The following is a 24,981-nucleotide window of genomic DNA, read 5'->3' on the forward strand; positions in this document are numbered from 1 at the left end:
AAAGTTCTATGTTAAAATAAAAAAATAAAAAATAAATGCTAAAGCCATGATTAGGGCAAATTTGGGGATTGCTAACTGTATGCTAAATGGTGCATGTGAACTTTTTTTGTGTGTGAAATTCTCATCTGTTGATTAGCTGTGACTAGGCCGGTGAGGAAGGAAGGTTACAGCAGGGATCCCTTTCAGCAGGCAGGTTCTTCCTGGCTGCTCTGCTGAATAAGGAAGGGCTCAATGAAGAGAGAGCTGGCGTAGACAGAAGTAAATCAAAACCACTCATAGTCATTGTGTGTGCACTTGTGTGGGCTTCAATGTTTGGGAAATATTTTGTGTATGTATGGGGGTGTGCATGCACGTTTGTGGGTGTGTGTGCGTGAATGTGTGCTTAGGTGTCTACTGAAAAGTTGTGTGCATGTGGTTTGCTGAGGTTTCTCTGTGAGGAGTTGTGTATTTTTTTATGCGAATAGGGATTTTGTCTGTTTGTGCTTGAATACATATATGTAGATAAGGAGATTTTGTTTGTGTGTTTATAAAGGGAGCTTGTCTATGTGTGCCTGAGTTTGTATATTGCAAGGTAATGTCTGTAAGCGTATTTGAATGTGTGAAACTCTCTTTGCGTGCATATGTGCGAGCACGTGGTAGAGGGTTGTTTGTACGGGACATTTGTGTGAGAAAGGTTGTGTGTACATGTTGGAGACAGTATGTTTGATCTAAGTATAGTCCATTCCGAGGGTTCGCAAGGATTTTTCTTTTTTTTTTCTCACCAACTAGAAACATGGTGCCAGGCCTGAGCATGCTGCAAATTAATGAATACTGCAAAGTAGCAAGGGGAGCGTGGGAGCTTTTGCCCCTCAGGAGGGTAGTAAAGAAAGCCACAATTGGGTTGCAATGGGCTGCTGACACCTCTGGCTTCGGTGCTACTACTCCTGCTGCACTGTTGAATGCTAAGCCCTTAAACTGATAACATCATATAAGTAAAAATGAATCAAAGTTTATCCTGGTGTCACTGTGTCCATTGAACACTGTGTACGTGTGGTGACCTTCCCTTGGGAAAAGTTGAAATCAACTGAGCTGCTTTATCAAGAACGGAACACAATTAATAAAAAAAAAATTAGCAGGTCGTGTATTCATAAAGCATTTTTTCTTTCAGCTCAATAGAATGTGACGGTGATGAATGAGAATGAGTGTCACTGTTTATTTTTATGTTTTGCAGTTTTATATAGTGCAAATTCGACCCGAAGGCATTGGAGCTCTTTTAATGAGCACCAGTTACATCAATGACACATTAATTTTTTTGGTATGCACAGGGAAGTTAAGTGATTTGCCCAGAATCACAGTTCGTCTTCAGCAGGGCTACTCGCCCCCCTCTTATCACCCCAGCCCTGCCAAAAGAGATATATATCGGCATCCCAGGTCGGTTTACCTATTGCAGTATAATTGCAGTACGCAGTGTGATAGCAGGAGTGTAACAAGTACACATTTTGCCTGGAAGCCTGTTTTGTTAACTGGACCAAAGTGTCTCTTGTGAAGAATCTACAGAGAGCTTGGGGGAGAAGGAGTGGCTGGAACCTCTGTGATTTCAACACTCCCCCTGAACACAGCGTGATGTGCCCTGGTGGGCGATTTATAATAAGTCACTCTGTCCATTTTAGGAATCAATCATTTTTATTAATGGAATACAAAGGCATCTTACACAGCTTCCTGCCTACATCCGTGGGGCGGCAGAGCCAGAATAAACGAAACTACACAGCGTTGTAAGCCAACAACCCGGGGACCGGCCGTGTAATGTGCAGCACTGGTGCTTTGGCAAATTGTATCTTCCAGATTTTGAAGAAAAAGATGAAAACAACATATAGAAACATAACAAGTGATCAAGAATATCAAAGCAAAATCCCACCCTAACCCTTCTGTCCCACCCCCACCATCTCCGCACCAGCTATTGCCTCAATATGAACATTCAAGTTTCAATATTAGTTGTTGGGAAAGCTAAAAGATTATGTTGCCGATGACTGGGCAGTGGATACCCGTTCCAATGGTAATACATTAACGATCTGCAAATACTTGGGACAAGTGACTTCCCTCATATCGCGAGTTAACAGCTGCAAGAAGGGCACCCAAAGTTTACCATAATCTTTTCCCTTGCCCTCCTCCCCAAGAGACATGCGTTCCATAGCCAAGAGGTACCATAGTGGGTGTATCCAGGACAACAGATCGGGCTCTGACGTCATTCTCCATTGCATTATTATGACCTGTCTAGCTGTCAGCAGCGCTAAGGCTATTTGCCTGCCTTGTATGGATTTTATTGGGAAGATCTTGGAGTGAGAAAGGCCAAGAAGGGTGTATTCTGGTGCTCTGGGTAAAGAGTTGTCAAACAGCATCTCAATGTTGTCAAGTAACTTTGACCAGTATCATTGTAGTTTCAGACAATGCCATAGCAAATGTGCTGAAGTACCCAACATCCCACATCCCCTCCAGCAAAGGTTTATCTTACTTATGTCCCAACTATGAATGTGGACGGGCGTGTTATACTAGTAGGAGAAAAGCTTAGCGGAGGATTCCGCCTGCTGTGTTGTGTGCTGTATGATGGGTGCGATATAGGATGTTTTCTCATTCCTTAAAAGATTGGGGCCTACCTATTTCTGTTTCCCAACGTACCTGTGCCTTTGTGCACTGTGCAATGGGGCCTCCTGTATTCACAGCATACAGTTCAGATATGAGGCAACGGTCATCTTGTTTGCAGACCAACCATTTTTCAAACGTGGTCTGGACATTTGAGCATAATTGTAGGGCATCATGATTCAGTGAGATAGTTGATGGGAGGGGTACTCATCAGTGAGTAGAAGGCAATATTCTTATCCGAGCTGTGCAAAGGGATCAGCCCCTCTGTGTCAAAGAGGGATCCCACTCTTTTACAGTTCTGACCTGGATGGAAATCAGGGTTATCTACAATAGGCGTAATCGGTGAGGAAAAGGAAGTAAGCCTTTTTTAAGCGCCACCCTAACCCAGATCCTGAGTGTCGTCAATGTGACTGGCGAAGAGTAAAGACCCCAATCCCTATGCTTGTGGGGTAACGTTAAATAATCCCTGCAAATATTGACACCAGCGACAAACTGGTCCATAAAGTTCCAGTGTTTACTGAACAATGGCCTGTTCACTCCACTAAGTATCTGAGGCATGTGGCTTGAATTAACCCCCAATCAAAGGTGAGCCCACTCCCCCATGCGATTTTGGGCATGCCATCTGGGCGAGCGATAGACACAGTTTCTTCCCACTTCACACAAACTTATTAATGAGAACCTGCAAGTACTTGATCGCCTGGGGCGGCAAAGATATGGGATTTATTTGAAAAGCATAGAGAATGCGCAGAAGAATTGTCATTTTCACAGCCGCGATCCTTCCAAACAACGCAAGACGCAGGACCGACCAGGCATCCAGCACCTTGGCCTTCTGTTCCGACCTTCGCGTGCTATTAAGGTGGTGCAAGTGCCACTTGGTGTTGTCTCTTCCCTGCCTGGTGGGGATTAAACCGAATTGGTTGGGGTCTATTAGGGCAGGCATAAGGGTATTAAGGCTGCAGCTAAAATAGCAGCAAATATCTTTGCATCAATATTGAGTAGGAAGATGTGTCTATAAGAACCATTCCATTGCGTCCTTCCAGACTTCAGAATGACAGATATCACCAGTCTCTATAAAGAAATTAAACAATTTGGTTTAAAAGGGAGCCAGCTCCGTACAAAAGATCTTGTAAAAGGAAACTGAAAATCCATCGGGACCAGGAAACTTGGCCCTTGGTCCTTCACGGAGTATAAAGCAATATAAAATGAGCGGAAGGCGTCCACAATTCAGTCGTCTGAAGCCTGCTCCTCCCCTTCGTGATCATGAATGTAGTAGACTGAATTAGTGATGTTTGGATTCTATCTCTTAGTCTATATGCCAGCATTGTACAGCATTTATCGCTACTAAGGTAGAAGAAGAGTATATTCCACCCGATCCAGATCTAAATGTTTGAGCATGCCTCTGCAATTTTCCAGTTCCCTCCAAACCCACGGTGCCCCAGTGTGTTTGTGAATCGACTTAAGGTCCACAACCTCTTATCCAATGCACCACGCTTCTCCTTATGGAGATTGGTATATGGCCCAGAAATGGCAATGAATGCCCCTGTGTCTCTAGTTCAGCCTCCCAGATGGAGGACAAGGGTGTGAAGCCCACGTCATTCAGAGCTAGGTAATCTTGTATTTTCTGCTTGAGGTATTGCCCCATCTCGTCAGAGTGTACAAGAGTTCTGCGGAGGTGCCAACTAGGGGGAAACAATCATGATCGCTGCTCTGGGAGGTGTGTAGTGATAGGAGTATGATCTGAGAGAGAGCGGGGTTCTATCGTGGTTGTGAGGTAATAAGGAAGCAGAGGATAGAGTGATCTAGCCTCGCCTACGTTTTGTGTGCCCTGGAGTGGAATGTATAGTCACGTTCCCCAGGGTGCTCTGTGTGCCAAACATTAAGTAACCTGTCATACCTCAACCATTTTTGGCCCTTTGCAGAGAGTGCCCCTGTTTGATGTGTTAGTTTACCGGACCTTTTGAGTTTGGTGTCAATAACGAGATTCATATCTCCTCCCACCAAGATCGCTGCGTCTGGAGATGTGAGGGCGTCTGTGAGTGCGGAGAAGAGGAAGGATTCCTGTTGTGTGTTTGCATCATAGAGTGACACTACAGTGAGGTAAGACCTGCCCCGTTGTATTCTAATAGCTAGTAAGCGTCCTTTGTTTTCAGCAACAGTTGTTAACATCTTACCCGAGAAGCGGGCCCCAAACAAAATTGCTACGCCATTCCTTTTTGATGGGCCGGTGGACCAGAACTGTTGAGGGAAGTGCCTATCAGGCATCTGTACACTATCTTTGGAAAGGAGATGGGTCTCCTGTAAGAGACATATGTCTCCCTCGGTACTTTCAAGGTAGGACAACACTGCTACTCTCTTCACTGGGTTGTTTAGGCCCCTGACGTTGAGGCTAACTATTTTAAGATCTTTCCCCATCCAAGGAATGTAACTACGCTATGTGATGTAGTGATGTGCTTATGCCTAATTGCACTATGACTGGAGTGGTGACTAGCAATCCCCTGAGGCAGAAATAACATGGTGGCTGGTCCTGAGCTCCCCCAATAATAACCCAAACAACCCCCCCCAAAAAAGATAAACAGATTCTCAGAACATGTAACATAAGAGAAAACAACAAATGTCTGTCGTGAGAAGACAATCCCAGAGGGACATGGCTCAGGGCAGCTGCTCAGCCCTTAGTGGGCCAAGTTTGTGTCTACCCACCTGCGGAAAGGCCATCCGGTCCCCCTGACACCCAACTAGGCACCCCTTCCTGAGCCTTTAATTGAGTACCTCACAGAGTATCGGTCTCTCTGATGTTTGCGTCAGCGATGTAACAACTGGTTCTCGTTCTCTGTCCTGTGTGGTCCTATCAAGTTTCTGAGCTGTGGCCACTTTTCCTACTTTCTGCCATCCTGCTGTGCAATGGGGGTTGGGATTTCTCAGCCATTCTGTTTGTTCCGTCGGTGTGGTGTTTTCCAGGCCAAGGATCTGCGTGGCCTCAGCTAGAAAGCGGATCTGAAGCAGCTTTCCTCTTAGTTTAAATATGATGCGTGAGGGATGACCCCACGAGTATGGAAATCCTTGCTCTCACAGGTTCATTGTTACTGCTTCAAATTTGCATTGCTTATTAAGCGTAGAATCCGCCAGATCCTGATAGATAGCTGGGGAGTGTCCTCTGAACTGCAAGGGATACGCTTCCCTCGTCTTCCGTATGATGCTCTCTTTCAACTGAAAGTCATGGACTCACTCAAAGATGTCCAATTTCATTCACATTTTCCGCACTTCCCGTAGGTCTGCGGCGAGCTGACCCTTGAGCTCCTGTATGTCTTCAATAATGGCAAACAGTTCCAGCATGACTGCTTTGGTAGCCGGGGCGTCATCGCCAACCCCTAGTCCCTGAATTTTCTCACCAGATGTTGAGGGAATCCCCGATTGTTTCATGAGCATTTCTTTCCGTGTCCCCTCTTTTCTCTTGTAGGCAGCCGCCATTCCCTACTAGGACAGTGGGCCGCGTCAACCTAGATGGAGCTCTGTGCAGTAGCTGCTGGAATGCACCAGGGAAAGGAGGCCGTAGCGCCAACAAGGACTGATGCCACTCCTCTCTCAAAAGGTAGGATTCCCCCCAGTCGTGAATGTTCTCGTAGACCGATGGTGGCCGGCTGCGCCCACTGGCACCATTCCGCTGTGCCGTGGAAAGGCTTGTCCCAGGATACCGCTTAGCTCCCTCAGAAGGCGCCATAAGGGTCTAGTCAGTCTTGTAGAGGGATCATACATTTAAGGCCTTCCCTGTAGAAGCGCAGCCTGTCATGACCCCCCTGGGTATGGGCTGGTAGTTGGCACTCCTCCTCACCCGCTAGAGTTCCTGCCTGGGCCTGGGTGACAAACTGCCTCTCTATTGCAAGCTTCCGGGGCAAAAATCACTGTTCCAAGTGGGAGCCTGCGTGCTGATTGACACTCGCACGTTCCACTCAGTCCATTTAAAGCCCGTTCTTGAGCACTCAGTCACACCTCCATTGCTTTCCGGAGCAATTTATTTTCTAGTGAAAATATTTGCAGTAACTAAAAGGTCTCTCAGTCAGCTCCCAGGCAGCTTCAATTGTCCTGAACACGACTTCAATTAATTAATTGCCTTTGAACCGTTTGGAGAAAAATCCTCCTACCTCCTCCTCATGAAGGGGGGGGGTAAAGACCGCCAGCAGGACCTTCATTTTCTGTGACGCGCTCGCTCAGGTACGACAAAACTCCATTACTTGGGGCGGGGCAGCATCACCTGTGGCTACACAAAGGTGTGGTTCTCCGCAGCCATCCTGACAAAGCTCCAACCTTCAAATATAAATTAAAACGTTGATTGTTTTCATATTTGGTTGTCAATTAAATAAAATATTTTCTTAATTTATGTATTAGCTTGATGAATGCTTATTTCTGTATTTTTTTGCTTGCAGTTCAAATCAATGAAATTGCTTAGGCCAGGGTCTCTGGATTCAAATTCCAATAATCACTCAGTAAGGGCCCCCAGATTTCAATAATTATTCAGTAGTGGTCCCAAGATTGCAGTAATGATTAAGTCAGTATCCACAGAACCACAGAAGTTAAAAGGTTAAGAACCACTGCCTTAGATAACAACATAACATGTGTCAAAAATATCTGACACACGTAGTGTGTCTCACTGTGTACTTGTTCCACTTAAAGCTTTTTAAGCTATTTATTAAATTGAAGCAGAGGTACTAGATGAGATGACAGTGGATGCAGGTTTTCAATACTTCAGCGTATTAAACAGAAGTGGCTATACATGATATACGAGCCCAAGACACCAGATATAGACAGGAGGCCATTTGACACTGGACCTTCAAGCAGAGACAACCCTGAGCTTGAGACTGAAACCTGCTCAGATGCTCCTATTTCTGCAGGAATAAAAACCATCCCCAAGTCTGTCCTAAATATCCTGTGCTCAAAACGTGTCAGTTGACATTTCGGAAGATTGAGTAGTAGTGTTGTAAAGCCCCTAAGGTCCGATTCCATTTTATGTAGGCCTGACACCATCATGGATGATGGAAGTTGCCAACATCTTAATTTTAGAAGTCCCCATCATTAAAAATTAATGGAGAATCATTGTCATGTCTGCCATTTAATGCAGATGACAATTGACCCTATCTTTCTAAGAACTGTGAAAACGTAAAGCCATCTGATCGATGACATAGACAACTCTTGATGCAACATTTGCCTGGGCCAATTATCTACTTTTCACTCAGTCAAGGTTAAATAAGAGTACAAATAGACATATAACCAAATAATATAGTTAGAATTTACATATTTTTCCTTAAACGTTCATAAGGAAACGTCTGTGACGCACACCTTGATGCACATAATTTATGTCAGACAATGTTTAATTCACAGAAGAAATGCCAATCTCTGATAAGATTTAATATAAAACGACTACCACTTGTCAGGAGAGGTTCTTCGTCCAGATTTTTGCCCAAGATTATGGCAGTAAGGGTACTGCCAGTACACTTTGCAGATGCTAAATATCACTTGAAGGCAGAAGCCGAGCTTTGAAGGAAGACCACAGCATGTGTTTGTGCCTTCACAAGGAACATTGGCTACAAACCTCCACTGATAAAGATAGCCTTTGCTGTCAACAAGGTATGCAGTGCATCACTTCTCCCAAAGAAGCTCTAGATTGCAAGTAGCTCTGCCTTTCATGCTCTCTCAGTGTAGCGCATAGAAGTAGACATTACCGTGTTAGGCTTTAGATGACATTTTAAAACATGCTAGAAATTTTTGTTTCATTCTCATTATTTTTAACTTGCCTTCTTGGTGTTTTTATAATATTATGTGTAGTGGTTTTAGATGTACTGAGAAAAATATTGTTCCTTTAGTAATAAATACTTTTACTTAAAATTATTTATTCATATTAGTACAGAGTGGTTGTGATAATGTGAATAACGAAAATACGGTCTGGTGCTGTTTTCCCTGTGCCCCTGATCCCTTTATGGGATTGTTATTAATCCAAAAGCAAATCTAAATTGCGCATTGAATAGTGTTTTGCAGGTCTACAATAATATGTCTTTTACATTCGCCACTGGTGCCTTCATCAAAGTTCACCAATGTCACTCGTGGGTGGGAAAGCACACCTTGCAGAGCAACGCCAAAGTCATAGCTCATGCAATAGTAGACCATTATGAGTCAAATACTACTGAAGAGTTTTAAGGCCTCCTATGGAAATGGTGTGAAAGAACAACAGGAGTAAAACCCATAAACCACATCGGGATGGGTATAGGATGTGTATAAAAAACTATTCCCAACAGGTATCTATTTAAGGCAGTTCAATAATGTATGCAGTCAGCATTACATAAAAAAGAAACAAGGAGACTCATAAAATTTAAGAGCTTGTTATTCACCAATTCAAAAAAGGGGCGTTACACATGGAAATACAGTTAAGCAGCACTGTACAGAGGAAATCATGTGACATCTTTCTTTTCTTTTCTTTTCCTTCTTTCTTTCTCTTTTCCTCTCTTTGCTTTTCTTTTTTCTTTCTTTTCTTTATCTTTTCCTCTATAGTATAATGTACCTATATTCTTCCTATTCTTACCACATATAGGATTATGGAATATATGTTAATTTTGTGTCCTCATATTTGTTATGCCTTATGTGAGTTCTCTTCTCCTTTGTATTTTCTTCCATTTATCATAATATTATTCTGATTTATTACTACATGTGTATTCGTATTTTCATCTGCAAATTTTAATAAAAAATGTCAACACAAAAGAAATTCACTGAAAAAAACCATAGGTTTCAGGGACGATATAGTTAGTTGGACGGTTCACTCCTACAAAGCCATAGAAATTTTGCTGTTAGAGTTAGTTCACCTAACTATAACTCGCACACCCGCAATGCACTGCTGATGACATCACATGTTACATCATTCATGACATGGTCAGTGACATCACTGATGACATCACTGATGACATAATCCATGTGATACTCCGAGGCACCTCCTCACACCCTAATATAACCTTTGATATACCTACTAGATACATCAATATCAGTTCCTACAGATCTACGCACTGGTTCATAGTTCTAAACACACATCTACTCATTCAACCATACAATCACTCATACATGCAGTCACACATCAATAAAACACTATCATATACACTCATACATCTACACAGACACTCACGCACCTAGTCAGTAATGCAAATAATCAATCTCACTTCCATTTACTGACATATACACTTATTCAAAAAGGAACAAATGCTTAATTACTCTCTTATACAATCAGTGATACAAGTACACGCTCATCTATACAGCCACACTCACAACCACTGACTCTCACATATAGTTATTTATATACTCCAACTCTCACATACACTGCCTTTTACATATGTATTTAAATGGGCATGTACTAGTGAGACATCTGTTTACTCAGTAACACACCCATACACACACTTACCCACCCACACAGCTGTTTCCGCCTGCACTCTTAAACACATACAGCCAGTCAATCAATCACTCAAACTTGTAAGCTGAGAGTCACACATCTCTCACGCACCCAAACACACACTCAAGCACCCATAATAATACTCTGGCAACCAATAAATAACTCATATAGACACTCATGTAGCTGCTTACCAACCCATGCAGCATACAGATTAATACAGACATTCCCACAGTTTAGTAACTGGGTGTATGGGTTCAAGAGTACATGTGGTAACAGCTGTATGGGTGGGTGAGAGTGTGTATGGGTGTGTTGGTGAGTGAATGGATGTCTAAGTGGTACATGTCCAAGTAACTACATATATAAAATAATAATAATAATAATAATAATAATAATAATAATAATAATAATAATAATAAGACTTTTTAAAGAGCATGGTTACGCCATCTCAGCTTGTCCCCACGCTGAGTGAGAGGGAGGAGCAGTACACCGCAGCTGGAGGCCACTACATGCTGCCGGAGAACAGATACGTGTTAAGCATCTTTCTGAACTTGATCTCAGAGCTTTCCAGCCTGAATTTTTGTGGGAGCTTATTCCAATTCTGAGCGGCCCGGAACCTGAACAACCCCCCATCCTTGCCTTCTTTACCCTAGGGATCACCAATAGTCCGGTGCCCGTAGACCTCAGAGATATCCCTGGCCCATATCTGGTGATCAAGTCGCTCAGTTAAGGCGGGCCAGCATTGTTAAGAATTCGATGACAAGTGCATAGTGTCTTAAACCTAAATCTTTCCTTCACTGGCAACCAGTGTAATGAGTTAAGGGCTTTTTTTGAAGCCGCCCTCATAGGCAGCCTAAGGACCAGCCGCGCTGTGGCATTCTGCAGAACCTGTAGTCGTCCAAGACCCTTGTCTGTGGCCCCAAGATAAAGTATGTTGGCATAATCGAGGCGCGATGCTATGAGCGCGTTTGACCATGGGATTTCTTGCCCCGACCGGAAGAAGATCCAGCGTTTTACGCCAATTTTTCAAAACACCAAAACACTTTCCAACTACCCTTCTTATGTGTCCTTCATAGGAAAGAGCAGGATCTACCCAAACCCCCAGATTTTTCGTCTCGATCCACGGTACAGGGGTAGGACCCAAGCTCGAAGGCCACCATTCCGTTGATTAGCTCGAGGTACTGCCTCCCACCACCAGCACCTCGGTCTTGCTGCCATTCAGTTTCAGACAGCTCTTATCCATCCAGGACAAAGCTCCTGCATGCGCGCCAAGAAGTTGGATGCAGCAATCTCCAGAGCCTGGGATAGGTAGATCAACAGCTGGGTGTCATCCACATAGGAGACCACCCCAACTTCAAAGCCCTGCACTATCTCTGCCAGTGGCAACATATATAAATTAAACAAAGTGGGACTCAGGGCAGAGCCCTGAGGCACTATCTGCCTCAATTCAATGTCTTTGGAGTAGTGTGCACCCAGTCTGACCTGAAAGCTACGTCCAGTTAGGAAGGATTTCAGCCATTTTAGGGCGGATCCCCAGATGCCGCCTTTATTCAAACACTGCAGCAAGGTGTAGTGTGCTACAGTGTCTGAGCTGGGATGGTTCAGTGAGATAAATAATGGTGATGGATCAAGCCCTGATCTTTCGACTGGGTAAGAGGGGTCTGCTTAATTCAGACACTCTGTTCATCACCACCCCCTTTTCTGAATCGTGTCGAAGGCGGCACTAAGATCCAACATTATAAGAGCCATAGTGTGTCCCGCATCCGCCCCCTGCCTGATGGTTTCCGTGGCCCTTAACAGAGCAGTTTCCGTGGAATAACTTGCCCGAAATCCAGATTGCGACGGGTGGAGGAGGCTCGCATCTTCCAGATGTGTCATAAGTTGGCGGTTGGCCACCTTCTCTGCCACCTTTGCAAGGAAAGGCAGAAGCGAAATTGGCCGAAGGTTGTCTAGTTTATCTAGACTAACATTCGGCTTCTTCCTAACTGGAAGAACAATAGCACGTTTCCAGTTTTCTGGCATCGTATGCAAACTAAACGAGACACCCAACACATTTATAATAAGTGGTTCAAGAATTTCCAGGCTCTCAGACATCACCTTAGCAGGGGCAGGATCTTCGGGCGAGAAAAATTTAACACCAAGGCAAATACTCTTAAGAGTCTCAGGAGTGGGAACAATGAAGTTGTTTAGTCTAATTGCTGTCTTAGACTCTTCCATCAGTTCTTCAAACTCAGCCCCTCTCCTTACACTCCCAGAGAAGGATGAGTATATCAAAGGCAGTACATGTGAGAGATGAAGTGTATAAATGACTATATGTGAGAGTCTGTGATTGTAAGAGTGGCAGTACGGATGAGTGTGTACTTGTATCAGTGATTGTATAAGAGAGTAAGTATGCGTTTGTGTTTGAATAAGTGATTTGGTATGTGTGTAACTGTAAAGTGTTGTAATCTCTCTCTTTTTCCCCCTGATACTTTCCTCTTTGTTGTTTCCTTCCTCTTTCCCTGTTTCACTTTCCCACAGATTAGTCACTGGGTGTATGGGTTCAAGAGTGCATGTGGTAACAGCTGTATGGGTGGGTGAGAGTGTGTATGGGTGTGTTGGTGAGTGAATGGATGTCTCAGTGGTACATGTCCAAGTAACTTTATATAAAAGGCAGTACATGTGTTTGAAAAAGTGATGTGGTATGTGTGTAACTGTAAAGTGTTGTAATCTCTCTTTTTCCCCCTGGTACTTTCCTCTTTGTTGTTTCCTTCCTCTCTTTCCCTGTTGGTACCTTCCACTCTCCACCACCTCCTCCACCCTCTTGGAACGTTCCTCTAGAGTTCACTATGGAATGTTGGACAGGTAGTCAGTTACGGAGAGTGAATGACAGAATAAAGACGCTTGAACTTACCTTACTCAGTTTTCATCTTTATTATAACACTGGCAACGATTTGGCAAAGGGGGCCATTCATGTCAATCAATCAATCAATCAATCATTGCATTTATATAGCGCACTACTCACCCGGAGGGTCTCAAGGTGCTTCGGGAGGGGGGGTCCGCTACTGCTCGAACAGCCAGGTCTTGAGCTGCTTCCTGAAGGCGAGGTGGTCTTGGGTCAGGCGGAGGTGGGTCGGGAGGGAGTTTCAAGTCTTGGCGGCCAGGTGGGAGAAGGATCTTCCTCCTGTTGTGGCTCTTCGGATGCGGGGGACGGCGGTGAGGGCTTGGCTGGTCGATCGGAAGTGGCGTGTGGGAGCGTAGAAGTTGAGGCGGCTGTTGAGGTAGCTCGGGCCTTGGTCGTGTAGGGCTTTGTGTGCGTGGGTGAGGAGACGGAAGGTGATTCTCTTGTTGATGGGGAGCCAGTGCAGGTCTCTCAGATGTCCGGAGATATGGCTGCGTCGGGGGATGTCGAGGATGAGTCTGGCTGAGGCGTTCTGGATTCGCTGGAGTCTCTTCTGGAGCTTGGCGGTGGATCCGGCGTAGGGGGCGTTGCCGTAGTCCAGGCGGCTGGTGACGAGGGCCTGGGTGACCGTCTTCCTGGTCTCGGTGGGGATCCACCGGAAGATCTTGCGTAGCATGAGCAGGATGTTGAAACAGGACGAGGAGACGGCGTTGACTTGTCTGGTCATGGAGAGGGAGGAGTCCAGGATGAAGCCCAGGTTGCATGCGTGGTGTGTCGGTTTGGGTGCGGCGCGCAGGGCAGAGGGCCACCAGGAGTCATCCCAGGCAGAGGGTGAGGGGCCCAGGATGAGGACTTCCGTCTTGTCAGAGTTCAGTTTCAGGCAGCTGGTCATCATCCATTCGGCTACGTGTTTCATCCCTTCGTGTAGGTCGGCTCTGGCGGTGGCGGGTCGTTGGTCAGGGAGAGGATCAGCTGTGTGTCGTCGGCATAGGAGATGATGTTGAGGTTGTGTTGGCGTGCGATGGCCGCAAGGGGGCTCATGTAGACATTGAAGAGTGTGGGGCTGAGCGAGGAGCCCTGAGGGACGCCGCAGATGACTTCTGTGGATTCTGATCTGAACGGTGGTAGGCGGACTCTCTGAGTCCTTCCAGCGAGCAGTGCCTTCTCCTGGATTCCGACGTTGCTGAGGCGCTGCACTAGGGTGCGGTGGCAGACGGTGTCGAATGCCGCGGAGAGGTCCAGAAGGATGAGAGCTGCTGTCTCTCCGTTGTCAAGCAGGGCACGGATGTCATCGGTGGCAGCGATGAGGGCGGTCTCGGTGCTGTGGTTGGCCCTGAAGCCCGACTGTGAGGAGTCGAGGGATCCGTTCGTCTCAAGGAAGGCGGCCAGCTGCTTGTTGACTGTCTTCTCGATGACTTTGGCTGGAAACGGGAGGAGCGAGATGGGGCGGTAGTTCTTGAGTTCGGTGGGGTCCGCTGTTGATTTCTTTAGTAGAGCGCTGAGTTCGGCGTGCTTCCAGCTCTCGGGGAAGGTGGGGGTGTCGAAGGAGATGTTGATGATGTCCTTCAGGTGTGGTGTTGTTGAAGACGTGGTGAGGGCAGGGGTCGGTTGGAGATGCGGAGTTGATGGAGTTCATCATGCGGATGGTGTCTTCGGTGTTGATTGGGGTCCAGGTGCTGAGGGTGGTGGTGGGGGGCGTTGGTGCGGTCGTGGGGAGCGTTGGTTGTGTGCTGAAGCTGTTGTGTATGTCAGCGATCTTTTTTGTGGAAGTAGGAGGCGAGGGAGTTGCAGAGGTCTTGTGATGGGGTGATGTCGTTGATTCCGGCGTTGGGGTTGGAGAGCTCTTTCACGATGTTGAAGAGTTCCTTGCTGTTGTGTGTGTTGTTGTCCAGTCGTTCCTTGAATGCTGTTTTCTTGGTGGCGCAAATAAGTTGATGGTGCTTTCGGGTGGCGTGCTTGAGGGTGGTCCTGTTGTCTGGTTTTGGGTCTCTTCTCCAGGCTTTCTCAAGATCTCGGCAGTTCTTCTTGGAGCTCTTGAGTTCGTCGGTGAACCATGGGGCCTTCTTGCTGCCGGGTCTGCTATGCAGGGTCCTTAGAGGGGCGAGGTCGTCTGCGCAGTTGCTGATCCACTTCGTGAGGTTGTAGGCGGCCTGGCTGGGGTTCGTAGAGCTAGCGGGGGGGTGCTGGTTCAGGGATGCGGTGAGCTGGTCGGCCGTGATCTTGTTCCAGCTTCTTTGTGCAACCTGTTGCTGGTGGTGGTGGATCGTGGTCCTTCTGAAGCTGAAGTGGACGCAGCTGTGGTCCGTCCAGTGGAGTCCGGTGGCGTGGCTGAAGGCGATGTCTTTGCTGGATGAGAAGACGGCGTCGAGTGTGTGTCCGGCGAGGTGGGTGGGGGTGGTCACCAGCTGCTTGAGTCCGAGGTTGGCGAGGTTGTCAAGCAGGGTGGTGGTGTTGCGGTCGTTGTTGTTCTCCAGGTGGAAGTTGAGGTCCCCGAGGAGGATGTAGTCAACGGAGGGGAGGGCATGCGGGCTGATGAAGTCGGCGATGTCTTCGCTGAATTTTGTGCGTGGTCCCGGGGGTCGGTAGATCAGGGTGCCTCTGAGGGTGGTCTTGGGGTCGGTGTGGATCTGGAAGTGCAGGTGTTCGGCGGTTGTCAGGGTGTCGTCGGTGTTGGTCGTGATGTGGAGGGTGTTCCTGTGGATGATCGCGATGCCTCCTCCGGTCTGGTTGGTGCGGTCTCTCCGGGTGATCTTGTATCCGTCCGGAATGGCGATGGCGATGTCGGGCGCTGAGGAGGCGTTCATCCAGGTTTCCGTGAGGAAGGCGATGTTTGTGATGTGGTGTCGAGGAGGTTCCAGAGTTGAACAGCATGTCTGTGGACGGAGCGGGTGTTGAGCAGGATGCACTTGAGGTGGTTGCTACTGGTGTTAGGTTTGGCGGGTGCTGGTGTAGTGCAGGTCCGGATGCAGGTGAACTTGCAGGAGTGGCAGCTAAAGGGTCCGTGGGTGCATCTCGGGTGGCTCGGTAGCATCCAGGGACTCGGCCGGTGTTGAGTGCGTTGAGGGTGGTGGCGTCGTACGTCCGGTGGGAGGGGCTGGGGTCCTCGGGGGCCAGGGGTTCGGGAGCTGGGCGCGGTCCAGGCGCGGACGGGGCAGACGGGCTTACCTTTGGCTCGCCTTCGGCATGCTTAGGGCGTGCCCGCTGCCCGTCAACGCTGCGCGTTGGCCACTCTGCCATATGAGGAGAGTGGGGGGGCGGAGCGAGAAAGGGTCAGCTGGGAGGCGAGAGCGGGGTGGCCAATGGGAAGGGCGAGCGAGGGACGGGGCGGGGCTGCAGGGGGGGCAGCGGCGGGGAGCGGGGAGGTGGCAGGAAACGCGGCAGAGGCTGGGCACAACACAAAAGGGCTAACAGCGGACGAAGGAAATCACAGGTGAATATTAAGAAAACACGGCGAAAATACAGCAAAGGAGGCAGAGGAACAGTAAACGCAGGGGGATGACGCGGCAGGGGCCGGGCACCACAGCAGGGGGGGAAACAGGAGGAGAGTCACAGAGAGCAAAGCAAGATTACACGGAGGCAAATGCAGCAAGGTTAGCAAGAGAACAAGAGATAAAACAGGAGGAGAGTCACAGGGAGCAAAGCAAGATTACACGGAGGCAAATGCAGCGAGGTTAGCAGGAGAACAAGAGATAAAACAGGAGGAGAGTCACAGGGAGCAAAGCAAGATTACACGGAGGCAAATGCAGCGAGGTTAGCAGGAGAACATGAGTGCAAACAGGGCAGAAGCAGTTTCGGCGGTCGAGGGGCGAGAGCACAGCAGTGAGCGGTGGCGGCACTAGGTGGGAACAGGCTCACTCACGGGGAGTGTGCATGGTGCGAGGGGTGACCAGCCCAGAGGGACAAAGGTCACTGATCTCCACCGTGTTCACTCTTCCATTTATGGTCCAGTGGGAGGGAGGGTCAGCTGGGAGGCGGGAGCGGGGTGGCCAATGGGAAGGGCGAGCGAGGGATGGGGCAGGGCCGCAGGGGTGGCAGCGGTGGGGAGCGGGAAGGTGGCGGGAAACACGGCAGAGGCTGGGCACAACACAAAAGGGCTAACAGCGGACGAAGGAAATCACAGGTGAATATTAAGAAAACGCAGCGAAAATACAACAAAGGAGGCAGAGGAACAGTAAACGCAGGGGGATGACGCGGCAGGGGCCGGGCACCACAGCAGGGGGGAAACAGGAGGAGAGTCACAGAGAGCAAAGCAAGATTACACGGAGGCAAATGCAGCGAGGTTAGCAGGAGAACAAGAGATAAAACAGGAGGAGAGTCACAGGGAGCAAAGCAAGATTACACGGAGGCAAATGCAGCAAGGTTAGCAGGAGAACAAGAGATAAAACAGGAGGGGAGTCACAGGGAGCAAAGCAAGATTACACGGAGGCAAATGCAGCGAGGTTAGCAGGAGAACAAGAGATAAAACAGGAGGAGAGTCACAGGGAGCAAAGCAAGATTACACGGAGGCAAATGCAGCAAGGTTAGCAGGAGAACAAGAGATAAAACAGGAGGAGAGTCACAGGGAGCAAAGCAAGATTACACGGAGGCAAATGCAGCGAGGTTAGCAGGAGAACAAGAGTGCAAACAGGGCAGAAGCAGTTTCGGCGGTGGAGGGCCGAGAGCACAGCAGTGAGAGGTGGCGGCACTAGGTGGGAACGGGCTCACTCACGGGGAGTGTGCACGGTGCGAGGGGTGACCAGCCCAGAGGGACAAAGTGTCCTCTCCCCTTTCATTACTCTCACCTTCCTGCACTTCTACTTGGTGATTTCTGCATTTCTGCTTGGTGATTCCTCGGTTCAGTGCCTATGAGGACATGGAGTTGGTGCAAATCCCCACTCCTTGAAGAAGTTTGCAGGATTTCCAGCGTTGAGTTCTTGTCCTTCGTGGATCCTAGGAGTCCTGCTGTGAGGTAACCGCTGAGTGCCCCTCTTTTCCATCTCCGTTTTTGTCAAGAACTATTGCTGGGTATTTCTGTGTGCCGGACCACCACAAGTTGTGAGTAAGCTTCACAAATGGACACCTGCTGTGGCTATACATATCCGTTCTTACCGTGAGCTGTGATTTAAAAGTGATTATTACCTTGCACTGTGGTCTGCTTGCTTTTGGCTGCCTCCTAAGTTTTATGTCACAGTCCTCAGCAGAACACAGTGACTGTTCTTCTCATCAGTTGACCGCCTCCCAAGAGCCAACTGTTATACCGTACACCGCCGCATCTTCAAGCCATGCTTTGACTCTGCTTTCCTGCGCCCCTGCTTTGTCACTGCAGTTGGGAATAAGGGGTAATCCTTTTAGTGAAGTATCGGGCAGAAGATTGAGGCCACATCCCTGGGGGATGCTCTGCCGATGTACACTCACCAACAAAAGACAGCAGGAAGTAGGGGTAAATCCTGCCCCACATTGGTACTTTTCCCCTTCCCTCTGGTGAATGTAGGTAGCAGCGGTGCCCTTTTTCCTGGTCGTTACCTTTCCCTCATGAGCTGTTACCATCTGATGGGTCTCCGTGTGCATTCCCAAGCCTGCACAGCTGCAGCTCTCCAAGTGATTATTCCTGTCAGCAGAAGACACGCTGAGGCAGGCGCCGTAGGGAGACACTTTTTCCTCAGTCAGTCTCTGTGTGTGTTCCTCGTTCCCATCGAGCCTGCGCAGCAGCAGCTCTTCCCAGATAAATCCTGGTGTGGCAGGGTAAACTCAGACATGAGTCCCTTTCTCACTGCACCATCAGGATTCAAGCAAGCCGGGCCGACGACGGCTGAAATGCCAGAAACCGGTCCCCGGTAGCTTGTCTCCTTTCTGTTGAAGAATTGGCTTGGTAGTTTAGTCTGCCCTGTTCCCATGATGCACTGGGCCAGGGACAGACTGATTTGCATATAGCCAGGTTCTGAGCTGGGATGGTGCAGTGAGATAAATAACGGTAATGGATCAAGCCCTGATATTTGGACTGGGTAAGAGTGGTCTGCTTAATTCAGACACTCTGTTCATCACCACCCCCTTTTCTGAAACGTTTTTGGCCACTATAGATGTGGCAGGGTATACTCAGACATGAGTCCCTTTCTCACAGCACCATCAGGATTCAAGCAAGCCGGGCCGACGACGGCTGAAATGCCAGAAACCGGTCCCCGGTAGCTTGTCTCCTTTCTGGTGAAGAATTGGCTTGGTAGTTTAGTCTGCCCTGTTCCCATGATGCACTGGGCCAGGGACAGACTGATTTGCATATAGCCAGGTTCTGAGCTGGGATGGTGCAGTGAGATAAATAACGGTGATGGATCAAGCCCTGATCTTTGGACTGGGTAAGAGTGGTCTGCTTAATTCAGACACTCTGTTCATCACCACCCCCTTTTCTGAATCAGATTAATCCTGTCACCAGAAGCTGCACTGAGGCAAGCACTGTGGGGAGACACTTTCCCCTTCAGGAGTGCAAGTCAGTTTCCTCTCGGGGCACAGCACGTCCGTCCAAGGCGCACCAGCAGCAATGGAACCAGCCATGTCATCCGGTATTTCTTCCACTTCAGGTCTGCCTTTACCTGTGATTGTCTAATCCAGGGGACAGCTGCTCCGGCCAAGTTTATTCATGATTTATGCAAAGCCTCCTCCTACCAAGTAACATATTTTTCTCCTTTACCCCTCGCTACACATCAGTTCTACAGTGAAACACTCACCATATTTTACCATTTTCCAGTCCATCCTTGTGTGTCCTCTGCGGTGATACACACCAACCTTGTTCTGCATACCAACGGTTCATTATACACGGCTGTGACACACTGAAGAGTACCAATCCTCCTATCTATGCTTTCCCATGGACGAGATTCTTCACAGTTTGTAGAGAACTTCAAGTACGGTACAACTCTGCCCTACCCTCTTACTGTCTATTACACTTTCCACCTCGGTCAAAGCACGGTGTGTGCACCACAACACGGTGACACGCACACCTTCATCTTTGGACCATTGGACATCTTATATTTTAATGCCTAACCTCTTCCCCTCCCTGTCTCTCTGAATTATTTCCCTTTCATATTCGCTCACTCTCATTACTCTAGTTTATATAAATTTACTTCTCTGAATTGGTGTATGTTGCTGGATTACACTGCTACTCAAGCTGAGCTCAGATTATACCTAACTTACTTGTATTTGTTACGCATTTAGGTTAGCTATTCAGTTATCCCATTCTTGCTCTTTGAGTAGGTTCCCTTCTCCTGTCGTAACTAGGTATTGTGTAGTTCCTTTCGGCCAGTGGAAATTCTGTTGCAACCTCCTGGACAGTTTGCCCTTCCCACCATGGCTGGACAGCTATGAGCCGACCTCCTCCATTCCTCAATGAAATTGGGGAACCGGAAAATTCATTGGAAGGAATGGATACATTTATTTGCCTCATACCTCAGTGTCATGGGCAGTGAAAGGTATTTAGCAGTTCACAAACAACACATATTGTTGCATAACTTAGGTATACAAGGCAGAAAGATGTATGACACCTTACCTTGATATTTGATATTTGAGGGGGTATTTCTAAAGCGCAGCGGTCGCTCCGAAGGGAGCATCATGGCGCTGAAAAATCCTGAAGGCCTAGTCATGTTAGCGGAAGGAGGGCTAAATGGCAGCTTTAGTCCAGTCGTCGGGGAGGCTAAAGATCCAGGTCTTGAGAAGTTTCCTGAAAGGTTTCTCAAGGACCTGTTGTCTCAAGTGTTTGGGCATGCTGTTCCAGGCTTTGATGGCCAGGGAATTTAAAGTTTTTCCACCGTTAGTCTTCAAGTTGTAACTGGCGGGAGACATGAGATTGTCTTGGGCAGAACGGAGGGAACGACTCGGTTTGTAGTGGGGGAAGCGTTTGGTAAGGTATTTAGGACCAGTCTTGTTGAACGCCCGAAAGGCGATGGTAAGTATTTTGAAAAGAATTCTTTTATGGAGGGGGAGCCAATGCAGGGATTTTAGGGCTGCAGAGACAGAAGATTTGCGGGGTAATTTCAGGACCAGTCGGGCAGCCGTGTGAAGGACGCTTTGGAGTTTGGTTTGTGTGGACTTTTTTGTCCCTGCCAAGAGGCCGTTACAGTAATCAAGGCGTGAAATTATGAGGGCCACTGTTACTGTTTTTCTGGCCTCAAGGGGGAGAAAGTCGAAAAGCTTTCTGAGCGATTTTATTATGCCGAAGCATCTGCCGGCAACATTCTTGGTGTGCTGGTCGAATGATAGGTCCGAGTCAAATGTTACACTGAGGTTTCTAGCTGTTGTTACTGTCTGCGGAGGGGCAACAGAGTTGTCTGGCCACCAGAGGGCTGGGCAGAAGGAGGTGTTCTTTCCGATGGGGAGAATCTCAGTTTTGCTGGAGTTACATCTGAGATGGTTAGTGTCCATCCAGTGGAAGACCGCAGTTAAACAGTTTTTGAGATTGAGCTCAGCTTTGGTTGAGTTATCCTCAAGGGGTACAATCAACTGCGTATCATCGGCATACTAGGTTACTGGTATGCCGTATGATTCAATCAGGGAAAGGAGTGGGATAAGGTAAATATTAAAAAGGAGGGGACTTAGGATGGAACCAGAACTAGAAGAGGATGAGGATGATACAGATGAGTTTAAAGTCACCTTGATAAAATTAGAGGCACAGTTTGGTGACAGAGTAAATGTAGTTTTGGAGCGACATAAGTTCCTTATCTGCATTCAGGTAAACAGGAATCTGTCATGAATTACATAGCTTGACTTAGAGGCCTGACACAACTATGTGACTTTGGTGAACTCACCAATTCACTCATCATGGACCAACTTGTCAGGTGCACAAACAATAGTCGTATCCAAGAAAAGCTCCTGGCAAAAAACCCCACCTTAAAAGTAGCGGTTAGCCTAGCATCTCTGTAGAACACACTGCTAAGTGTATCAAAGAGATGAGGACTCCCAATGAGCTTGTTGTCAATTTTCGCAATAGCAGTGATCCACAGGCCAGTTCCATTGATAATGAGGTATTCAAGGTTAGACCCGGATAAATCAAAGATAACCATTCTGCCAGGGAAAAGGGAAGGTTGAAATGCTATAGATTTGGCAGCAGCAATCACCTTGCTGAAGATGTGCGATGTACTGCCCGCAATGACAAGTGTGTAAAATGTAACAAGAAGGGGCACCTGGGTAGAGTGTGCAACAACTGTGAAAACTACCAAGTTAAAGTAGTATACAGTGAAGGGGACTTGGTCCCTAAGTACGTGTTCCAAGTAAAAGCTAGGGACTGTCAAGCTTCCCCAAGTTCTCAAGGACAATTCAGAGACCACAGGCCTATTGAACATGCTAAATGTACCATCTTTGTGAATAGTAAGCCGATAGATGTTTTGGCCGATTTGTGTGCCCCTCTTACCTTATTCAATATTGATGTCATAAATTACATGTTTGATACCTCCAGTCTCAAAATGCTGGAACCTGACATTTTAGCAGTAGGCTATGCCAATGGGAACATTCCTTTAGTAGGGATGATGAGTGTATATATTAAATTCAAAGGAAGAACTACATGGGGCAAAGTGTACATGGTAACCAAAGGGTCAAATCTGTTGGGTTGGCATCATCAAATAGAGCTGGGGATTGTACTCACCCCTAACAATAAAGATCAAGTTCTCGCAGCTGAGGGATTTAAACATTTGTTCTGAGTTGTTCACTGGAATAGGTCAAACTGCAAATAGCAATGCCTGTGACATACCTCCCACAAGAGTGTACATCATTTCTAAACAAAATGACAAAACACCTGTAGAAGGGGGGGATGCCAGAGATGGTTCATGCTGTATCAAGTACTCATGTTGTTAAAAGTTGGCCTGTAGTTTCTATTATTTTTAATCTGTTTTATAATCCCAAAGCAGATCCCAAGACTCCATGGACTAAATTGGCATTGGAGATAATCTGTCCCACGGGACAATCAGGAGTCTCTAAGAGATTTTGGATTGTTCTCATGGACTACACATCTCACTGGATCAAATACAAGCGTGTCTCACGTGTCTCAACAAAAGTCCTTATTTACTTCTTAAGAGACTCATTCGCATGCAAAGGTGTGCCAGCTTGCATAGTCACCAACGCTGATATCAAATTCTCATCTATGGAAATGAAAACATTCCTTTGTGAGCTGGGCATCAAGCATGAGGAATCTACTGAGTATTGCCAAGGAGAGAATGACCCCATTTGGATGTCAATGCTCTGGACCAAAAATCTCACTCATATAGATTGTACCAACAACATGGATGTAGATAAAATGTTAAGAGAAAGCATTTGGGCATATCACATCTCTCCTGAATTGATAACTGGAGTCACCCCGTTTGCTTACATCAGAGGAAGAGCTCCAATTGCCAATTGTATACCCCCCTGATTTGCCATGCATAGTCTTTCACGCTAATTGTCTTCATCATATGTAACCCAGCCGTCATTTCTCCTTCCTTTGACAGCTGGGTGCCCTCCGCCTTCCAGTCCTAGGAGTTTCTATGTTATTGATACATTTATGCTATCTTTCTTCACAGGTTCCTCGTGCCTTCACACCTCTTCCTTGTTTTTTATTTCAGCCTGTTTACTTGCTTTCCCTTTCCCCTCCGTAGGGAGATGTGTTATATTCTCTCTCTTTTTCCCCCTGGTACTTTCCTTATTGTTGTTTCCTTCCCCTCTTCACCTGTTTCTACCTTCCCCTCTCCCCCCGCCTCCTCCACCCTTTTTGAACGTTCCTCCAGAGTTCACTAGGGAATTTTGGACAGGTAGTGAGTTACGGAGAGTGGATGCCAGAATAAAGATGCTTTAACTTACCTTACCTCAGTTTTCATCTTTATTATAACATAAAGGTCAGAAAATGGAAGTATGATTGATTCTCAGCATGACTGATTAGGTGTGTGAGTAACTCTAGATGAATGGTAGTTTGAGTGTCTGTATAGGTGTATGAGTGTTTATCATAGTGTTGTATTGATGAGTGACTGCATGTATGAGTGATTGTATGTGTGAATGAGTGAATGTGTGTGTAGACCTAGGAATCAGTCAGTGCATATGTAGTAACTAGTATTGGTATATCAATGGTTTTGAAAATGGTAGTCTGTACTTTACAGTGGCTGTAGCAAAAGTTTTATTAGAGTGTGAGGAGGTGCGTCAGATTTTCACATAGATGATGTCATCAGTGATATCATCAGTGATGTCGTTAGAGATGTCATCAGTGATGTCATCAGTGTTGTCACTGAACATGTCAAGAATTATGTAATATGTGACATCATCAGCAGTGAGGTAGCGTGAGTTATAATTAGCTGAACTAACTATAACAGTGGAATTTCTATGGTTTTGTACTAACTCTACCGTCCCTGAAACCTATGTTTTTTTCAGTGAATTTCTAAGGTTTTTTAAATGCTAATTTCTAACTATACCGTGCCTGAAACCTATGTTTTTTCAGTGAATTTTAATGGTATTTTAAATGCTAATTTCTAAATATAACATCCCTATTAACTCCCTTTGAATCCCGAAGGTCCTGAGTGGGCAAGTAGCCCATGAGGAACCTCCAGTAAGCACCACAGAGCTGCGTTACAGAGAGGTGTTCCTAGGCCAATTCCCTTTTTATACCACTCTGCAAACGCAGCTTCTGTTGCACTGCTGGTGGGGCAATGAGGTTCTCTTGTGTACCGAGGACCTCAGGACACAAATGTTCTTCATCGTCAGAGCAGCAGTGCACCAGAAGCCGTGTTTGCAGTGCGGTGCAAAAAGGGACCCTCAGGATTCAAGGGAACACACCAGGGTGTGTATTTGCACACTTGTCATATCAGGCCCCGTCCCCTCCTTGCATCAATGTGCAAATGGGCCCCCTGGTGCATAGTAAGTAGGGGGATTAAATCTGCTTAAATCCTGAGGGTACATGGGGGCCAACTAGCTCACCAGGTACCTCTAGTAAGCGCCACAGAAATGAATTGCAGAGAGGTGTAAAAAAGAGTGTTGCCTTGGACCACCTCTCTGCAATGCAGCTTTGTAGCACATATTGAAGGTACCTGGTTGTGCTAGTTGGCCCCCAAGACCCTCAAAATGCAAGGGGAATTAATTCCCTAACTAACAACACACC

The sequence above is a fragment of the Lissotriton vulgaris genome, chromosome 6, assembly GCF_964263255.1.
Source record: "Lissotriton vulgaris chromosome 6, aLisVul1.2, whole genome shotgun sequence".
NCBI classification, from domain to species: Eukaryota; Metazoa; Chordata; class Amphibia; order Caudata; family Salamandridae; genus Lissotriton; species Lissotriton vulgaris.